This window comes from Trachypithecus francoisi, unplaced genomic scaffold (assembly GCF_009764315.1).
Source record: "Trachypithecus francoisi isolate TF-2019V2 unplaced genomic scaffold, Tfra_2.0 Lachesis_group10, whole genome shotgun sequence".
NCBI lineage: Eukaryota > Metazoa > Chordata > Mammalia > Primates > Cercopithecidae > Trachypithecus > Trachypithecus francoisi.
In genome coordinates this window covers 6,669,329-6,691,155 of record NW_022681455.1, presented here as the reverse complement: position 1 = coordinate 6,691,155, position 21,827 = coordinate 6,669,329, and the positions used below count along the sequence as shown (strand labels likewise).

Genomic DNA, 21,827 nt, shown 5'->3' with positions numbered 1-21,827 from the left:
TATTTTTCCAGCTGGACCCAAAGGTGACACCACCGCTACCATACATGGTACAAAAGCTTCCTACCATCCTGACCCTAGACAAGAAGAATTCCTCCCAAGTTCCCCATTTCTGCTTTTTTGTATCATCTGTCTGAAGTTTTCTGCTCTCTTAACATTCTCCCAACTTGTGGACATTTTTACGGTGGGTCTAGCCTTATTCTTTAATTATTGTCACTAAACATGAGTGATTTACCTTTTCATTTTATCCATGTTGCTTAAAGTACGGGATTAGTTTTTAGTACATTCTAATGACTAAGGTCCGATAGCTGACTTTACAAAATGCTTCTAGGTGTATGTCTAACCAGCTGATGGTCAGGGCATCCCTGTTCGCATGGGGGACTGGTGGGGACATCACTTGGTGATGCTTATGCAGTGGGTCATTCTGTGTATACTTACGATGTTTTATGCAATTTCCATTTTACATAGCTACTATGTTTTCTGTTTGTTCTAATTAAATAGTAACAAATGTTCCATTCAGTGGATTCTTCATATAAAATGACTCAAACAGCTTTCCCCTCCCCCAAAAAAGGCTGAAAATGGATGCACACTTGTGCCATGGAGTTAAAACCTGCACTTGTGTGTCCAAAGCCTGAACAGATGCACTGGGACAGCTGAGTGTTGCTTTGTTGACTGGAGGGGGGTTGATTGTGGTCTAATGTGGAGCCCCAGCACTGCTGTTTGATCCCAGGACAGGTCCTTTTCTCCCCATATCAGTGAGCCTCATCCCCCACTTAGTCCCAAAGCTTTTAGGAAACTCATCTGAAGGAACTGACAGAGCCTCCAGCCCCAGCACCCGGCAGGGGCGCCCCCAGCTCTGCCTACTCTCTTAGTGTGTTTAGCCTTTGCAGATACCTAGATTCCTCCTGGACTGGATCTTCAGATTTCAACCCACTTTGGGAGCCTCGTTACTGATAACTGGGATGGCAGTGCAGATCCAGGGGTCAGGAGGGTGTGTGCTGTACAGAAAGTGTGTAGAAGATCAGAAGCCTCACAGTGGGTGTGGAGCACAAGAAGCAAAGAGAACCAGGATGGAGCTCCATCTGGGGGAGAAAGGCCAGGTCAAGGCAGAGGCTGAAATGAGCTTAGAAAAGCTCGTTGGGTTGGGGTGGGGGTGGGGGGGTGGCGAGAACCAGGCCAGAGAGGGTCATGGAAGCCAGGGGAGAAGAAATTTCCAGGAGGAAGAGTGATGAGTCAGTGCCCCGCAGAGGTTATTAAGACACAATGAAAGTGTCCATTAGACTTGGAAATTCAGCAGTAACCAATGTGATAATAAGAGCTGGTTAATGGGCGTGTGGTGGAGCCCAACACCAGCCTACAGGAGGTTAGTAAGTAGGACAGTGAAGCTACTTTTAGAAAATTTGGCAAATAAGAAAGAGGGCAGAAGTTGGAGGGAGTGCCAAGGCTGCTGGAAGAATCTGATCGCTAGTTTCTGTGTGTAAGGTTTTCTGCTGTTTTGTTTGGAGGTAGGGGTTTATAATGGTATCTACTTCAAGAAGGCTCAAGTCTTTAGTGTGTCTGGAGGGGGTTATATATGCCAGAAAGGGGCTGGGGGAGTAACAAACCAAGAGAGCTGCCCACCTTTTTTTTTTTTTTTTTTTTTTTTTTTTGGAGACAGAGTCTTGCTCTGTCACCCAGGCTGGAGTGCAGTGGTGTGATCTCGGCTCACTGCAAGTGCCGCTTCCCTGGTTCACACCATTCTCTTACCTCAGCCTCCCGAGTAGCTGGGACTACAGGCGCCCGCCACCACGCCCAGCTAATATTTTTGTATTTTTAGTAGAGACGGGGTTTCGCCGTGTTAGCCAGGATGGTCTCGATCTCCTGACCTCATGATCCGCCCACCTTGGCCTCCCAAAGTGCTGGGATAACAGGCATGAGCCACCACGCCCAGCCGAAATCTGCTCACTTTTTAACCACCCACTCTTCTGCTTGACAGCTCCACCTGTGCCTTTGCAATTCAAACCTAGGGACTCGCCACCTTCAGTGCCCAGTCAAAATCCGCTACAGCCCCAGCAATGAAGCCTTTTGGTGCAATTCCTGCTATCCCTGGGAGAGTATTTTTGTTGTTGTCTTTATTATGGTTTTGGTTTTCCCTGGAGAGAATTGTGATGATAAGATGAAGGGCACACCTGGAGAGGGAGAGGGCAAAGAGAACAGGGAGGGAATGCTAGCAGACGGAGGAGAATGAGGTCTGCACACCAGTCAGGCCAGCGGCAGGCAGGAGCGGGCAGGAGGCAGGGCAGGGGTGAGTTGTAGAGCTCAGGGCATTCAGGACTGGCTAGCTCACCTTTCCCTGTTTAGTAGGAGGCAAGGCTACCTATTGTGCAGGATGACAAGGGAGCCATGGGGCTCTAGGAAAAAATCTGAGGTTGAACTGTTGTGGGGACTGAGAGGGAGCTGAGTGGGGCTGGGGGAGGACTGCCTCATCACCATGGCCCGTCAAGGCTGAGGATGCAGGGTTGGTGTCCCTGGCACAAGTGGTCCAGAGTTTCTTCCATCAGTGCCATCAAGATGGGGGAAGGAAGAAAGTACGTGGGACTTAGGGGAGGGGTCAAGATTGTCAGACAGGTGAGATTATGGGCTGATGAGTCAGAGGATCTGAGAGTGACGAGCAACAGTCACCCTTTCTCTAGCCCCCCCCACCCCAGCCTTTTTATTGAAAAGCTTATTTATTTCACTCCTGTGTTTGATACAGAGAGAGGCCGATGGGAACATTTTTCCTTCTGGTAATCCATGCACTGAAACAAGACCCAGCAGCGAGGAAGGGTCGGGAAAGGAGGCAGGTGGGACTAGTTGGCAGCGGGAGGGGGAAGAACTGTGCTGATAGACCAGAACTAGTGTGCGATTTTTCTTATTAGGCTTTATTTTTAGAGCAGTTTTAGGCTCACAGCAAAACTGAACAGAAAGTACAGAGAGTTCCCATATGCCCGCCCCATCCCCAAAACAGCTGCCTCCATCATCAACATCCTGCACCAGTGTGGTCCATTTGTCACAACTGATGAACTGACATTGGCACATCATTTTCACCCGAAGTCCACAGTTTGTGTTAGCGTTTACTCTTGGTGTTGTACATTCTATGGGTTTAGACAAATGTATTATGCCATGAATCCATCACTATAATATCTTACGGTTTCATTGCCCTAAAAATCCTCTGTGCTCCACCTAGTCATCCTTCCCTCCCCACTAACTCCTGGCAACCACTGATCTTTTTCCTATCTCCACAGTTTTGCCTTTTCCAGCATGTCACATAGTTGGACTCATATAGCATGTAGCCTTTTCAGATTGGCTTCCTTTACTTAGCAATATGCATTTAAGTTTCCTCCATGTCTTTTCATGGCTTCCATAGTGCATTTCTTTTTAGTACTAGATGATATTCCACTGTCTTGATGCATGATGATTTATCCATTCACCTATTGAAGGACATCTTCACTGCTTCCAAGTGGTAGCAATTAATAAATACAATTACTAGAAACATTTGTGTGCAGGGTTTTGTGTAGACATGTTTTTAACCCACTTGAGTAAATACCAAGGAGCACAATTTCTGGAGCTTATTGCAAAAGTAGTTCAGTTTTGTAAGAAACTGCCAAACTGTCTTCCAAACTACTATTTGGCATTCACATAGCAATGAATGGGAGTTCCTGCTGCTCCACACCCTTGCCAACATTTGATATTATTGGTATTCTAGATTTGGGCCATTCTAATAAGTGCGTAGCAGTATCTCATTGTTTTAATTTGCAATTCTCTAATGACATATGATTTGGAGCATCTTTTCATACGCTTATTTGCTGGTGTTATGTCTTCTTTCATGAGGTATCTGTTCAGATCTTTTGCCCGTTTTTTAATTGGGTTGTTTCCTTATTTTTGAGTCTTAACACTTCTTTACATATTTTGAATTACAGTCCTTTATCAGATATATCTCTTGCAAATATTTTCTCCAATCTGTGGCTTTTCTTCTCATTTTCTTGACAGTGTCTTCCACAGAGCAGAAGTTTTTAATTTTAATAAAATCGAATTTATCAATTACTTCTTTAATCAATTGTTTCTTTGGTGTTGTCTAAAAAGTCATTCCCAAACCCAGGGATCATTTAGATGGTTTCCTTTGTGACCTTCTAGGAGTCTTACAGTTTTAGGTTTAAATTTACATCTAGGATCCATTTTAAGTTAATTTTTGTGAAGGATGTAGGGTCTGTGACTAGATTAATTCTTTTGCATGTGGATTCTTTTCATTTATTGAAAAGACTATCCTTTCCCCTTTGTCAAAGATCAGTTGATTGTGTTTGGGTGAGGTCTACGTCAGGGTTTTCTATTTTTCAATGAACAAATAGGTTCATTGACCTACTTGTTCTTTTGCCAGTGCAAGACTGCAAGACTGTCTTGATTATAGTGTTCTTTTTGATTTATCAGTTATAGGTAATGTCAATTGGCCTCCTCAGAGTTAATGAAAAGTTAGCTCCCTTATCCTCTCTTATTCATCTTTCCTCATCCCTCTTATACAGCTATTTTTTTTTTTTTTTTGACAGAGTCTCACTGTGTCACTCAGGCTGGAGTGCAGTGGCATGATCTCGGCTCACTGCAGCCTCCTCCTTCTGGGTTCAAGCAATTCTCCTGCCTCACCCTCCCGAGTAGCTGAGATTACAAGCACCCACCACCATGCCCGGCTAATTTTGTATTTTTAGTAGAGACAGGGTTTCACCATCTTGGCCAGGTTAGTCTCCAACTCCTGACCTCAGGTGATCCACCCACCTCCGCCTCCCAAAGTGCTGGTATTCCAGGCATGAGCCACTGCGCTTGGCCTATAGTTGCTTTTAATTAAATCAATAATCACTGTTTATGACACCAAAACTATGTCGATACTGTTAACAGCAAATCTACGTGGTTTAAGATTACATTTTTTCTTTAGATTCTGTTTCCTTTGAAGTTATCTCTTTGTCACACTTATTAACTTGCATGCTATTTTTATATGCATATGTGTAATAGTTTAAAAACATGTCCAAAATTCTTTAATATTCTTTCTTATAAAATGCAGAGCCCTATTTCCTTTGCCTTATAAGTGGGCTATACTTAGTGAATTGCTTCTAACAAATACAATATGGCAGAAATAATGACATGTGACTTCTGAGACTAGGTCATAAAGGGCATTACACCCTCCCCCACCAACTTTCTCACGGATTGCCTGCTCTGGGAAAAACCAGCTGCCATGTTAGGCCACTTGAGCAGCCCTCTGAACAGGTCCATGTGGCAGGAAGCTGGGGCGTCTTGCCCATAGCCAGCAAGGAACTGAGGCCTTCTGCCAACTGCAACATGAGTCAGCCATGGTGGAAGCTGATTCCACAGTTCTGGTCATGCTTTCAGCTCACTGGAGCCCCAGCTGACATCTTGACAACCTCAGAAACGATCCTGAGCTGAAACTACCCAGCTAAGCTGCTCCCAGATGTCTGACTTGCAGAAAACGGAAGATAATAAATACCTATCATTTTAAGTCTGAAAGTCTCAGGGTAATTTGTTATACAATACAGTATATTTGATTTCTTTCTGATGATCCCTTTGTGACTAGATCTGCCATATTTCTACTCTGTTAAGTCTACGTAATTTTTCCCTGGATGTCTTCCCCTTCTACTCCCATCTGGACTGCACAGTGTAGCTGTCAGCTCTTCCACCCTGCTGACTGGAGTCACTGGTTCCTAGGTCCCTTCTCTTCCCTTATTTTCATTTATATTCTTTTCTTTTCCTGAAACCCATCAACTATTAGCTCCTAGAAGGCACATGGAAGTAGATTTTCATCCTTGCATGTCTAAAGATACTTTTGTCTACTTTTATTCTTGATCAATGGTATGGTTGATTGCAGAATTCAAGGTAGAAAAGTGTTTTCTTTTAAAACTTTGAAGACATTCATTCTTTTCTTCTAGCATCCAATGTTGTGCTTGAAGTTCAACACCATTTACATTCTAGTTCGTTTGTGTATGACTTAGTAATCCCCCACATTGGAAGTTCTGGGCTCCTTGACTTGTCCCTTGTATTGTGGAATTTTATGATGCTGTGCCTTGGTGTATATGTTTGCTGAAGTAAAGAAAACCCAACTAAAAGTGTTTCATACTGCAAGTCGATTTTTTTGTCTTGCATAATAAGTCCAGAAATAAGGTGGCTCTGGGGTTGATTAACTTTGTGGCTGACTTACATCATCGGGGACTCAAGTTTTCAAAAATCTGTCTGTCCCGCCAGAGTACACTGGGTACTTCCCTTCATGGACAGAAAATGGCAGCAGTGTATGTTCCAGATATAGAAGTTGGGATTAGCTCTTCTTCTGACTCTTTTGGAAACTGTAAAATATTTCCCAGAATTAATCCCAGTCTTGAGTGAGTTTCCCTTGTGCTCCCATGTCCAAAATTAAGGGATCAGCTCTTCTTACACTTATCACCAGATAAAGGGAACACAATTAATAGAATTATCTTAGATTAATCAATATTTACCCCATGGAACTGGAGTTAGGGTTGGTCTTGCCTGATAACATGACTTTGCAGTAGAATATGGGGATTTTAAACAAAATCTGAATCCTATTACAAAGAAGAATAAGGCGAAAGCTATGGGAGGACCATCAAAATTGGTTCTTTTAGGGGGTGTGGGTCACTCATTGTGATAGATACTTGTTGAGGTTCCCTGTCTGCTGATATCCCTCTTGTTTGCTCTTTGTCCTTGTGGATTTCAGCCATTTTGTTCCTTTATTATAATTTTAATGAGATCTCTGAAGGGAGAGGTGATAAATGTGTGTATTCAATCTGTCACCACTATTTGAAGCCCCTTAGCCCATGCTTTTCAAACTGTGAGTTGTAATCTATCAGCAAGCTATGCTCAGGATATTAAAACAACGAAACAGCAGAAAATGCAAGATCGTATTGTGTGTATTGCAGAGAGTGAAATTAAATATTGTTTCATAAGACATTTGTTTCAGTTGAGTATGAGTGTGTGTATGAGTGTCTGTGTACTGAGTAGAGATGTAAAATGTGTTTCTTGCCATAAGCTGCATTAAAAAACTTCTGGGAAGCATTGCTTCAAATAAATGTAAGCATTTTGTGCTCTACCATGCTATCTTACTGTCTCTGGTTTTACAGATATCTGAGGTTAGGAGAACATAGCTAGCATATTAAGTTCCATGCCTGCATAAGGTAGCAGGCAGGTGAGACTAAAAGGCACTGCACATGGACACTGGCTAAGACCTGCTCCCAATAATCAGGGCTGGTCCACAGAAAGAGCAGAATTCTGCTTTCAGGAGTCTCCTGTCCATTTAGCAAACATCTGTCGAAAGGCTGCATTCCCCAAATGTTAAAGCTGCAGATGAGTTCTTCCCAACTTCTCATCTTCAGATGAGTTCTTCTCATGCCAGGCTTCTGCTGAGTTACATATCATAAACCTGGAGCTTCAAAACACAGTGGGATCATGGTTTGTTTTCACAAATTATTTTAAATCCATCTTGCCCTTTCCAGGCAGATGTATTCTGCAAAGCCTGATGTGTACATTTCCTATGTCTAAAGATTCTCAGGACATGAAAACATCCTTCCGTGAAATCAATATTCTTAGACTCAAAATGCATCTTGGGAAGCTCTTTCCTCTGTCCGAGTGAGGCTGCTTTCAGCTGCTCCAGTAACCAGCACGAAACCCTGCAACTCAACAATCTCCATGGCCACGGGGTGGCCTGGAGAACTTCTCCTCGGTCTGGCGGCCTTTCAGTCCCCTCTTGCTTTAGGGTTTTGCCTTATCCAATGCCCTTGACTATTTCCATCTTGCCATCTTTGTTACATTGGTTTCTATTGCCCATTTTGAAAATTCTTTGTTAATCCCTACCTACTTCCTCCAACATTTTCTCCCTCCTCTCTTTCTAACTTACCCAATTACTGTCCTAACTGGTTTTTTCCTTCCTTACCATCCTTGTTTTGCTCACTCCTTTTTTTTTTTTTTCTTGCCCTTGAAGCATCCTCTGTGCTTCAACATCCCCCATGCAACCCCATACCCCATCCCTCTCACGGTTTACAAGCACTGTTGACATCCCCCTTGCCCCTTGCTGTGAAGGCCTAGACTAGGCAGAACATGCCTCACAGACAGTGCACAGCAGGGAAGGCAGCATGTGGGAGGTAAATGATGGGCCAGGCTCTGAATATCAGAGCTGGGCCCTGACAAGAAAGGGCTCCTCTGCCACGTCTTGTCCAAAACTTTCATCATGTTACCCGTAGGAAGTCATGAAGGTCACTCTTTACCAAATTTGCTGGTTAATGAATGTTGAGAGACTAGCATACGTTTAGTGGGACAGAATCAAGATCCAAAACATCTTGGAAGGCATGGAAATAGGCTGATTCTAACAGGAAAATATGCCACTGTCTTCACCTGGGGGGCGGGGGGGAACGAATAGCACAGGACCAGGATAAGGGAACTGTGGCTGAGCAGACAAAAAGACTTAACAGGGTTTTAGTCAAAAGTAGGGTAAAAGAAGCCACCAGCAGATATGGACCCCACAAAGCTGATTTGAGGTTAGACTTTAGAGAAATACAATGTTTGGAATGAGCAGCTGGTCAGGCACCCCACTCAAGAAGGAAATGGCCAAACATCCACATTTGTCAAGACCAACCAGGACAGGTCGAAAGAATGAAGCATGGGGCTGGGTGCAGTGGCTCATGCCTGCAATCCTAGCACTTTGGGAGGCAAAGCCAGGCAGATCACCTGAGGTCAGGAGTTCGAGACCATCCTGGCCAACATGGTAAAATCCCGTCTCTACCAAAAATACAAAAATTAGCTAGGCATGGTAGTGCACACCTGTAATCCCAGCTACTTGGGAGGGTGAGGCACAAGAATCACTTGAACCCAGGAGGTGGAGGTTGCAATGAGCCAAGATCGCACCATTGCACTCCAGGCTAGGCAACAGAGCAAGACTCCATCTCAAAAAAAAAAAAAAAAAAAAAAAGCGGGATGTAGTGGCTTATGCCTGTAATCCCAGCACTTTGGAGGCTAAGGTGGGCAGATCACGAGGTCAGGAGATCAAGACAATCCTGACTGACACGTGGAAACCCCATCTGTACTAAAAGTACAAAAAATTAGGCAGGCATGGTGGCACACACCTATAGTCCCATCTACTCAGGAGGCTAAGGCACAAGAACCACCTGAATCCAGGAGGCAGAGATTGCAGTGAGCCGAGATCGTGCCACTGCACTCCAGCCTGGGCAACAGAGCAAGACTCCTTCTCAGAAAAAAAAAAAAAGAATTAAGCATGGTTAGTGCAGGGAAAAAAGGATGTGATAACAGTATTCAAATAATGAGGAAGAGAAATCAGACACTGGGCTCCAAGGCGGAGGACTAAGGTCACTGGAGTCAAGCTTCATTTTCAACACAGAGATGCACTTCACAGTAGTCACAGTTGTCCAAGAATGGATGGGCTGTTTGACGAGGAAGTACGTCTTACTTTGAACAACTTTGAATACTTGGTGCAGTGTTTCCAGAGAGATTCAAACATTGAATATGTTCTTAAACAAGATGGCAATCACAACCATTTATGGTTGATACTAACACTAACATTAATTGGGCACTTACTATTGATATGTGGTACTCAATGTCTTCTCTGCATTATCTTATTTAAACCTTTACCATAACACTATGGGGTAGTTATACTACTACCATCTTAGGGGTGAGGAAACAGGCTCAGGGAGGTGAAGACTGTGCCCAAAATCACAGCAGCGAAGAATGAAGCCTTTTTGGTGAGTGTGACTAAAAATCTAACAGGTCGAGAGATCTGATAGTTGCTTATTATGGACATTGGAGGGGTAGAGTGGAGTGGCACGGTTTTTTTCCATTATGGCTGCAAACAACAAAGGCAGGTGCTTTCTGCACTTTGTATAGGAATGGTACAGTCGCAAGGCAGACAAGAGGGCCCCAAAGGAATCTAACAGAGCTGTCGGCTAGGTAGAATTAGTCTACCAGAAAACATATTGTATGAATATTCATGCAATATAATCTTTATCCAGCTGAATAGTTTTTTGGGATAATTTATTAGGAAAATTTCATGAAAACTATGTGTCAGTTTGACTTTTGAATTACTGCACCCATGATTTTGCTTCGGATGCCTATAGGATTAGAGAGTGATGACTCATAGTCCCTCATGACTCCCTGGATCAACAGCCAATGTTACTTCTTACTATTTGACAATTTCAACAGAAAGATTGTGAGTTGTTTTATATTTTATCCAGTCTGTACACGGTTGTCAGTGGGAAATGTAGTCCGAATACCTAGTCCAATGCTGTTGGAAACTGGAAGCACTATCAATGAAGTGAAGTTCCCCACTCAGTTACAGGCGCCCTCCATGCTAGACTGTGAGTGATATTTCTATGGTTAGCACGCCCCGGGGTTAAAGGCTCCCTAGTCTTTGTCAGCTGAAACCAATGAATTGAATGAGGAAGAAGGAAGAGTGGCAGAGGCAGACCAGATGCTGATGACCAAGTGTACCGAACTGGGCCACTCAGAGGGCCTGCCGAGGTCCTAGCACCTAGTGTGCAGAGGGCAGGATCTGAAAATGAAATGTTTCTGAGTGGTGTGTAACAAACAGTAATCACTTTCTAAAGAAACGTCAGGCACGGTGACAGATTGGACAACAGCAGCGAGAAGGGACTGGCTAACGACTTGCCTCCTTGGGTTCTGAGGCCAGGGTCGGGAAGAGGAAATGCAATGAGAATCGGGGTGGAGAGAAGGCAGTGAGAACCCCACCACCCCAGCTCTGGGCTTGTGAGCAGGCGGTGAGACCTCAGGGCTGGGGTTTGGTCACCTGTCACCTCTGCTAGATGCTTTAATCTGTCCAGGCCCTTAAGGGGCAAAGGTCTTCCAATGAGATGGCGTCATGAATTCAGGGCTGTCCGGAGGAGCTTGCACCGAGAGATGAATGGTAAGATTACTCAAGCCCCCTCCCTCCCTGCCTCTGGTGACCCGGACCGAGGGGAGGCCCACTGTGCTGCCCCAGGCTTTTTCCAGCACGCCAGAGCTCTTCCTTGGGGTGGAACCCCTTGGTGAATCAGGAAGAGATGTGCGGTGGGAAGAAGAGATGGTGCGGTGGGAGGAGGGGCAGAGGCCAATCCTGGATGCCCCAGGGACCCTTTGAAATGCAGAGCGGCCCTGGCTTGCGTTGGCCCCAGGGAGGGATGCCACGTTCTTACCTCTCTGGCAAAGCCAGGGTACGAGCTGGGGTTGTGACACACGTGTGTTTAGGGCCAAGCGGTTGGTCCCTGAATTGGGTCACCTCAGAGACGGGCAACGGTGATCCATCCCGATTGCTGGGATCGGATTTCGTCCTTCCTTATAAAACCCAGCCGTGCCCCAGGCTTCTGCCAGCACCAAGGCGCTCCTTTGTCCTAGCGTTCCAGGAGGCTGAAGAGCTAAGTGACCCAAAGGGCATGGCGCCCAAGCCTCCCCAGCGCGCTCTCTGCGAACCGGCTCTAGGCGCTGGGTCGGGCTGCTGGGCCCCGGGGGCTCTAAGGGGACAGGATGTGTTGGGACCTCCACGTATCTTCCTAGCACGCGCAAGGGCGGCAGCCTAACTTTCCCAAGAGCAGTGTCACAGCTTTGGAGTTGGAGGGACTCCCCCCTCCCCCGCCTGTCTTTCGAACTTGTTTTTCTGCTGACGCTGGAGCCACAGTACTTTTGCTTTTTGAAACACCCTGTAATTGGGAAAAAAAAAAAAAAAAAAAAAGACCAGACCGAGCCTGCTCAGTGTTATGAGACAGGCACGTGCTGCCCTCTAATGGCTCCTGCCTTGTGGGTTTCCAGGCTCCCCGGGGAACGGGCGCCCCAGGCCTTCCTTCCTGGAGGCTCTGCGGAGAGTTTCCTTCCTCAGGGCAAGCGGGCCCCTTTCCCTGCAGCCTGCTCAAGCGTCGGGGAAAGATGTCCGAAGACAGGCAGCTTTATGTGGCCGGCTGTGAGAGGAAAATGGTCCTACATTCACTCCAGACCAGGAGCGTTTCTTGGAGCCATGTACCCTACAACTTAGCTTGAAGGAGCTGCTCATCCTTCCTCCCTCTCAGTCCCTCTGTGTCTACAGAGAAAAGCACATCGCATGGTAAAGGCCTGTCAGCAGGCTGGTGCACGCAAACAGGCTTCCTTTTCCTGCCCGGCTGGCCAGAGGGGATGCGGGGGATGGGGTAAAATGTTGCTGATAGGCCCCTCAGACTTTCCACTGGCAGCCTCCGGAACCAACTCAAAAGCCGAACACAAACCTCTTGAAAAAAACATCTGCTGAGTTAATGTTTGCAGAAGCTGAAGAAATTGGTTGGACATAGTCCAGTTCTGTTTAGAGGGGAAACTAGGATTTAATCAAGGAACAAAGTTCATAGGTGTGGGAGGAAAACCTGGGAAACATTCTGTTTTGGTAGCTGGGAAGCTTGTCTCCAGAAGTGAAGGAAAGAAGCTGAAAGAGGAACTTGAATTTTCCTCCAGCGAGCTCAGATCTGGCAAAGGGAGAGCGTGATGCTAGTGTGAGCTCTGTGGCTCGGCGGGAAACAGTGCAAAAGTTAGTGTTCCCAAGTTTAGAACGTTTTATATAGTGAGGGTTCTTGGAAAAAAAGCACAAAGCAGAGTGCAAAATGGTCCTTCTTGAGCTTTTCCTAAGTTGGGAGTTACTGGTCACAGAGCTTAATGAGGCAGTTCCTGTGGGAGCGGCTGCTTGGGGTGGCAGACCACTGCTAAATTCTGCCCCCGGAAGGGTGATGGAGGCAGAAAGTGGAGAAGGTTGGGTTGAAATCTGACTGAATGAGCCTCATTTTCAGAGGAGGGTTAGACAAGAAGTCCTTTTCCTGGCTGGCCACTTCTTGTAGAAATGGAAAAGAAGTTTCTTTCTTTCTTTTTTTTTTTTTTCCTTATTTAGATCTTCAGTTACAAAAGGCTGTCATTAGGAAACGAGTCTTTCCCCATCCCTTCCCTGCTCAACTTTAGAGGATGAAAGGTTTTTGTTTTTTTCCTTCTCTCTTTTCTGATAATCCTGAACAAATTCTGAAGAAATACAATTTTTTTAAAAAAGTGTTCTCTCTTTCAACAGAACTGGCCTGAACTTTTGGCCTAGTCTCTCTCCATAAGCCTGATGGTGCTCACCCAGCCCCAGATTGTGTGAGCAGCTCTCTAAGGCTACAGGAGCCCTGGGCATGTCCTCTTCAGGCCCTGTGGGAACCCTGGGGCCCTGCTCCCACATTGTAAGGGATCGTCAGGAAAGGATAAAGCTGGCTGTTCATGCTGGCTTCCTCAAGGGGACAGGGCTGGGTCTGAAATAATATGTGTATTTTCTACCTTGAGGGTTTGTTTTGTGGGCACCCCTGCAATCCACAGCTTAAAGATGCCACAGGTGCCTTTGGGAGATGTTTTTCTGGTGTTGTTCAGCAGGGAGTCCCTTTCCCCTAACCAAGCATTTCACACAAAGCCAGTCCCAAGTCTGGAGACATTAGTATTTCCCCAAAGCTGGATTCCTGCTGAGCTGCACACATCTGCTCCCTAGTTGGTTCTATTTGGGTAAAATCAAAAGTAAACAGAGGGCCCTGGGCTTATACGTGATGTTTAAAACAAAAGGATGTAATCAGAGGGCCTCTAAAGAGTTGTTTGAATCCCTGACATTCCATGATTTGCTGTTAATGTTCTTCTAACAGTGGCTGGAGGAAGCCAGCAAGATCTGAATGCCATGGTGTCCTGGGGAAAATGGCACCCAGCAGAAGGACTTCAGCTCAGCAGAAGGTAGACGAGGCTTCGAATATACCCTACCCCGTGCAACAGGCAGCACACCAAATCCAGGCAACCTTTGCATCTTGGCTTTACCCCCCACCTCCTTTTTTTTTTTTTTTTGAGATCGGGTGTTGCTCTGTCAACCAGGCTGGAGTGCAGTGGTGCGATCACAGCTCAATGCAGCCTGAACTGCCTCAGCTGAAGTGATTCTCCCACCTCAGCCTCCTGCGTAGTTGGGACCATAGGCACATTGCCACACCCAGCTAATTTAAAAAAATTATTTGTAGAGGCATCTCACTTTGTTGCCCAAACTGGTCTCCAACTCGTGGGCTCAAGCAATCCTCCCACCCTGGCCTCCCAAAGTACTGAGATGACAAGCGTGAGCCACCACACCTGGTCAGCTTTGCCACTTTTATAGGCTCACAGGCAAGTTACTTCTCCAAGCCTCAGTTTCCTCTCTGGTAAAATGAAGATGTGAGCATTAGATTGTTTGGATGCAGGGCTTATTCTATTGTACAGAAGTCAGTATTATTATTTTTAAGGCTTGAGCAGATGGGAATGACATGCAGAGCTGGTTTTGGTGAGCTCTGTGCTGCATTTGGACCGTGGGCAGGTGCGGGAAGGGATATAGGATCCAAGTAGAAAGAAAAGCTTTGCAAAGAAAGACGATGATTCAGAGAGGACAGACCTGGGGCTCTTGTGGAGAAACTGGTTCAGATCACAACCTGAGCCTTGAGAGCAGCCTGGCAGGCAGGAGTCAGAGAAAGCTGGAGAAACACAGGGAGGAGAAACCTGAGAGGCCAACTCCGCATGGGGAATCCAGCAGAGAAGAGAGTAAGACAGGACCCGCAGGGAGAAGTTTTGGCAAGGAGTGGAAAAGGGGAGCCGAGGGGGCCCCAAACTGGGAGCCAGTCCAAAGACACCAGTCTGCCAGGCTGAGAGGGGAACTTGGAGCAACAGTTTCTTAAGCACTTGATTAATGAGTAAGCTGCTGGCTGGTTCAGGTAAGGGTGCACCTGTGATTTACCTAATCCCTACAAAGCTCACACAGTGAGATCTCCACGAACTCAAGTTGTTTTGTACTTGAAGTGCTTGACTGAATCTGGACTGTGCTGAGCAGCCTTGTGGGAGGGACTCCTAAGAGAAAGCTTTTTAAAAACAAAAATGGACTCTTTTAGGGGTGGTTGTTCTTGCTCATTAACCAAAGTGGCAATAAAAACAAAAATCAGAGTTGCTTTTAAACTTGGGAGCTCCAGAAGCTATTATGGGACAAAATGTGAGCAAAAGTTAATAGGCTAGCATATCATTCTAGAATTTAGATTTTCTTTCATCCTTGTGGCCTTTCTTGGATAGGTAGGTTTTAATTTTTACTCCTATAAACTAAACAACTTTTAATTAAACCATAACATGCATTGAGAAAACTGGCAAAATTCTAAATATTTGGTTTGATAAAAGTTCAAAAACTAAAAAGGCTTACATAACCAGCACTCCCATTAAACTACAGAACACGACCAGCTCCCGGGTTCCGTAGCTTAGTTTGCCTATATTTCCTCCTTTTGGTTAAAAAAAAATTAATTGAGGTAAAATACACACAACATAAAATTTACCATCTTAACCATTTCAAAGTGTGCAGTTCAGTGACATTAAGCATGGTCACATTGTTGTGTAACCCTCAACACCGTTCATCTCCAGAACTCTTTATTTTGAAAAACTGAAACTCCATACACCTTAAACAACTCCCCATTTCCCCTGCTCCCAGCCTTTGGCAACCACTGTTCTACTTTCTGTCTCTACGGATAGTACTCCTCTAGGTACTTCATGCAAGTGGAATCATAAAGCATTTGTGCTTGTGTGTCTGGCTTATTTCGCTGAGCTTGATGTTCACAAGGTTTATCCATGCTGCAGCGTATATCAGAATCTCCTTCCTTTTTAAGGCTGAATATATTTCACTGTGTGGATACACCACATTTTGTTTACTCATTCATCTGTTGATGGACGCTTGAGTTGCCTCCATCCTTCAGCTATTGTACATAATGCTGTTTTGCACACGGGTGTATAAAGATGTCTTTGAGGCCCTGCTTTACATTCTTTTGGGAATATACCCAGAAGTGGAATTGCTGGATTATATGACAATTCCATTTTTAATTTTTTGAAGAACTGCCATACGGATTATTCACAGCTGATCTTGTTGGTTTTTAACTTTATATTCATGGAATCATTGAGTGTGTACTCTTGTGTTGGGATTTTTTGGTTCAACTTTGTGTTTGTGAAACTCAACTTTTGTTGATGTCATTTTCAACAAGCATCTAGTGTTCTAAGGAGTTACAATTACTTGATTTTTGTTTGTGTGTGTGTTTTATATTCTCTCATGTCTGATAAGTCATGCTTTTTTTTAAATAGGTAGATCCTTCCAGTTCTATCATTAGCTGTGCAGTATGTGGTAAGCTTATCGAGTAGAGTAGAACATTTATTCTTTAAAGTTCAACAGAAACTTTTGCCAAACACATTTTCTAGAAGTTATATTAGGTCTTGTGATTCTCATCTCCTGTGGGGACCTCAAGTCCCAGCTCTTTGTTTCTGGTGCTCTAATAAACTTCACACTCTATGTGACGATTCCTGCAGAGTCCCCCAATTGGGCCTACTAGTATGGCCAGGATGCTTTCTAACTTTAGGGCTCCTTTTATAATTTTATGATAGAGTACTTCGATCAGCCCTTTAGTTATCCTGGCTGAGAAGCACTCCATCTGTTAAGATAACCCTACATTTCACACCTCCTCTAAACCGGCTTTCCCAATGAACTCCTCTATCCAGAACCACCCAGCTGAAAACAGTGCAGTTGGAATTACCTCTTTGCAGAACCCCTGAAGCTCCTGTGGGTTTCTCTGAATACTTTGTTTTTTAAAAGAAAACAGAAACATTTTTGTAGATTGTTGAGAGAGAAACATTTCTTGTAAATCAGAATATCTAGTTCAGTAATGTGTTAACATCACCTCTTTAACAACGTCTTGTTGAAATGTTTCAGCAAGGTCCAGCTATGCTCCAGGGAGTCAGAGAAGTGTGCCCTAACTTGGTTGTGGGGAACAGAGCATTTCCTCTGAGGAAGGAGTTTCTAGGACTAGAAATGAGGGCCTGGGGATCTCCCTAAGTCATCAACTTACGGTGAAGCAGAGCAGACAGATACCTTTCCAGGCTCTTCAGTGATTTCAGGGTGGAGCATGGAATAGGAGCTGCTCATGATATGTTTAGATGGAGTCGGGGGTCCTGGGTTTGAGTCCCTCCTCTGACTCTTAACAGAACTGTAATCTTGAGCAGGTCATTTGACCTTGCAGAGTCCTGGTTTCTCCATTGGTGAAAAAAAGTATCATTGATAGAGATCTTAAGTTGTCTTTTTTATGCCTCCATTCCCAGAAAGCCTCCCGGCCTTTGAGCTCCTCATCTTGCTAGGAGGTTTGTGCTGTAGGTCTTAAGCAGATTTTTCCCTCATGGATTTTATTTTGAAAGCTTAAAGTCATTCAGGAGATCACACTAGCTCATGCCCAAGGATGGAGTGTATGTGAGGACAAGACCATTGAGGCTGGTGCTTTTGGTTTGGTTTTGTTTTCAAGGAGAACTAGCTGCTCAGCAGAGACAAGACAGGTTGTTTTCCCAAGGCTAGGGGAGAGTCAGTGGGTTGGGAATTCAGGAGGGGTCACTAGGAACTTGAGTCCTGGATTGTCACAGTCACAGCTCCCAGAGGTGGCCAAACCTTGGAAGGGATGGTGCATCCTGTGAGCAGCACACAGAGCTCTTTACGGTACCAGGTGGGCCAAGACAATGATCTAGTAAGGATGACCAGGGAGGAAAACCAGAGAAGCCACCATGCATGTTCTCCTTTGCTCACAACCCTGGACTTTTGCCTTTGGAACAACTAACTGCAGGAGCTGGGATGAGACGGGACAGTGGAGAAAGGGCTGAGATTGAATTTCTGACCACTCTCGTGGCATCTGGGCTTAGAATTCATTTAATTTGATCAAAATGAAGAAATGGGCCGGGCACAGTGGGCCAGTGGCCCACTGGCAATAATCCCAGCACTTTGGGAGGCCAAGGCGGGCAGATCGGCTGAAGTCAGGAGTTCGAGACCAGCCTGGCCAACATGGTGAAACCCCATCTCTATTAAAAATACAAAAATTAGCCAGGCATGGTGGCGGGTGCCTGTAATCCCAGCTACTGGGGAGACTGAGGCAGGAGAATCACTTGAACCCGGAAGGTGGAGGTTGCAGTGAGCCTAGATCATGCCATTGCACTCCAGCCAGGGCAACAAGAGCAAAACTCCGTCAAAAAAAAAAAAAAAAAAAAAAAAAGAAGAAGAAGAAGAAGAAAGAAGAAGAAGAAGAAAAAGAAGAAATAAACGTTTCTGGAGCAAAATTTCTACTGGCCACATATAAAATGGAGACATCTTAGTTCACAGCTGCATGACTGTTGTAGGAATGAAGAAAGGTGATGTGTGTGGAAAGATAGTAAATCATGAAGCACTCCACCAGTTCCCATGAGGAGCTGGCTCTCCTGGCTACAGAGAAGTGCAGGTCCGAGGCTCTCTTACTTATGGGTAGCTGGGAGTGGAAAGTTTCCACAGTGAGGCTGGCTTCCCCAGGCCTCTGCATGGGGTTTTCCAGGGCCTGTTGCATCCATGGGCTTGCCAGAACAGGATGTTGACAGTTAGGGCTGCTTCCTCTGTGGGATGGAGAAGGGTGTTGCCTCTAAACGCTGATGCTGCAGGTTTTTGCTTAGTTTAGTATGGAAGAGAGAGAGTTTCAAACACACCTTGGAAATTTTCTGATGGGATTCTGTGTCCGCACTCTGTTACGCCTCAGCTATCTGCAGATAGTGCTGGAAAATGATTTATTATTCCTGCCGTAGTAAATCATTCACAGAAAATTGGGACTACCTGAGCAGGGAGGACCTTAGCCTGAATGGGAAGGACCTTAGCCTGAATGGGGAGGACCTTAGCCTGAATTGAGAGGATCTTAGCCTGAGTCTAGTCCCACGCTGGCCAGTAGAAATCTAATGTGGCCACAATGGGACCATATGTGTTATTTCAATTGTTTTAAGTGGCCACATTATAAAAAGTAAAAAAAGAGATGAGATGAAATAAATTCTTATGATATATATTAATCTACTTGATGTATAAAAATAGTATCATTATAACAAATAATCGATATAAAATATAAATAATATAAAATGTAATATATTAATATTCATGGGTTACTTTATATTCTTTTTTGTTCTTTATTTAATGTTTGAAATCCAGTGTACATTTATACTTAAAGCACATCTCAATTTGGACTAGTCACATGGTCAATGACTACATGTGGCTTCTGGATTACACATCGCAGGTCTACACCAGGAGTCTCAACTCGGGGCTGGATGCCCCATTTCGGGGACATGTAGCAATGTCTGCAGGCATTTTTGATTCTCACAACTGTAGGAGAGTAGAGGCCACGGATGTTGCTAAACATCCTACAAATGCACAGGACAATCCCCGCAACAAAGAATCTTCTGTCTCAGGATATCAGTAGTTCCAAGTTTGAGAAACCCTGATCTAGACTAAGGTCTGCTCCTATCCCTTGCCCTTTTGTATTTCCCCACGGCGATGGGAACGAGGCACAAGAGCCCATTGGTAGCAGGTCCGGTGTTGGCACTCAGGTGTCCTGAGTGGGGCCCCGGGGCAGCTCTGCTCGCCCACACCTCCTCTCGGCTTGTGGCTGTAGCAGGTGTTCTCAATCCTTCCTCCAGCAAAGCTCAGCAGAGGAACATAAGTGACAGGACCCAAGCCACAAGCAAGAAACCACACCCCCCACAAAGTTCCTTAGCACAGAAGTTCCTTTTGTGTTACATGAAAATTTAGGGAAAATTCACCCGCTTGTCAGAACCTGAAGACTGGCCCAAGAGACAAAGGAAACGCTGAACCCAGCAAGAATTCCATGGCTGACACTGGGCCAGCTCTGAAGGGGGACCTTCGAAGCATGGAGGTCAGAAGAGGAGCATCTTATGATGAGACTGGGTTTCTTACCCAACAACAAGAGGACCAGGAACAGTTCTTTAAATTTAAATTTAAATTTTAATATTTTTTGAGAGGAAGTTTTGCTCTGTCTCCCAGACTGGAGTGCAGTGGCACGATCTTGGCTCACTGCAACCTCTGCCTCCTGGGTTCAAGTGATTCTCCTGCCTCAGCCTCCCAAGTAGCTGGGATTACAGATGCCTGCCGCCACCATGCCCAGCTAATTTTTTGTATTTTAGTAGAGATGGGGTTTCATCATGTTGGTTAGGCTGGTCTCAAACTCCTGACCTCAAATGATCCGCCCTTCTTGGCCTCCCAAAGTGCTGGGATTACAGGCGTGAGTCACTGCACCCGGCAGGAACAGTTTTCTGAATGTCCATTTGAATGTTTATTCTCATCAGTCAATGAAAAGTAGGTTGCCGTGACTAGAAGTCACAGCTTAGAATACAATGACCGATCGTGTTTCCTTGGCTCCCGAGGAGCCCTTTTCCTCTACAGTAGGTATGTAGATTTGGAACTTGAATTTTTTGTAGAAACTCGCAGAATAAGTGATTGAATGAATGAATGAATCTTACAGAACAGATATAAACTAGTCTTTTTTCTTCGCTTCAGTGTTAAATCACGAGGTTGGTTTTTAAAGTTCTATTTTAAAATCTTTATTGATATGTAACAATTGTACATATTTTGGAGGTATATATGGTATTTTGATGCCTCTATACAATATGCAATGATCAAAGCAGCGTAATTGGGATATCCATCATCTCAAACATTTATTTTTCCTTTGTGTTGAGAACATTGCAGTTCTTCTCTTCTAGCTACCTTGAAATATACCGTAAATTGTATAAATCACCTCGTTATTTCACAGTTGCCCTTCCCTGACCCTTGGCCTGCCTCTTTGCTGTTCTCGCCTCCAGCCGCCTTCTGCATTCTTGCATTTGTTTGTGAATGGCTTGACTCCAGGATGGAAGTGTTGCACTCTGATAGCTCCCTGGAAGCCTTCCACCCCAGCCATGGGCCTGGTCTTGGGGGTCCCTAGAATACATTTATTTTCTCTGTGTCTTGCGCCCCAGGGGAATTTTACACCTCACTTCTGGAATATATGACCTTTGGGATCTCCTGGAGCCTGTCCATTCACCACGGAGAGAGGGGTCCTTTGCACATTTCTGAAGGACCGGGAAGCCTTCGGCCCATCCCAAACAGACTCCATACTCGTGGCATAAAGTGGTTATGCTTGCTGGTTGGCGAAGGATGGGCCACGGCATAGTCACTCCATGTGTGTTTTGTCTGGGACTACTGCTCATTTTTGCCCCCCCAGGTGTTTCACTGCTCATTCACTCAATAGAGGTTGAGTAAGCAGAATTCAAACTACCTGCATTCATTTTGTCATCAGCATGTGTTAAGGACAGAGTTGCAGCTGTTGGAGAATGAGGTTCAGGAGAAGCCCTCTGGCTCTAATGCGTGGCTCCTACCCTAGCCCTGTCTGTGTCATCATGGGCCGACTGCTGGAATCCTGGCCTCTAAAGGTGAACAGATGTCAAAGGCCAAGTGACGCCTGGGAATTCCCAGTCCTCTGACCCACGGGTGCAGACTGACCTACCTTCCTCCATGGTCCCTATTTTTTTCAGGCTATCAGCAAGAGACTGAGAGTTCTCTAACTCCTTTCGGTGTGCTGGGTGGTGTCTCATTGAGATCCAGAACAACAGTCCTGACTCTTAGAAGTGGAAATAAGGTGGCTTAAAGCTGAAAATGAGAGCCTTGTTCTGCAAAAGAGGAAGAGTGCCTTCCGTGTTACTTGGAGCTGGCTTAATCCACTTAATGCCTTTCAGCTTGGTCACACGGAGGGACTAGCCACAAGGTCATGGCTACAGTGCCAGCCCCCGGTCCCAGGCAGCTGCCCAGTGTGCTCATGCAGTTAGAATGCTCACAGAGTAGGACACTGGGCCAAGCACACGGACTACTCTGTCCACCAACCAAGCACAGATTAAGTACTTTGTAGACACTGAGAGCTGTGCTTCTGAGGGAATTAAAG

The 21,827-nt window shown here is 45.3% G+C and overlaps 1 long non-coding RNA gene across 1 annotated transcript in view; it reads left to right on the top strand.

The window, feature by feature from the left end:
* The first annotated feature begins 20,113 nt into the window (after positions 1–20,113).
* LOC117086682 overlaps positions 20,114–21,827 on the top strand; it is a 21,421-nt gene continuing 19,707 nt past the window's right edge. The window contains exon 1 of the long non-coding RNA XR_004438531.1: positions 20,114–20,299. This is a non-coding gene — a long non-coding RNA (uncharacterized LOC117086682). The remainder of the gene's footprint in view (positions 20,300–21,827) is intronic.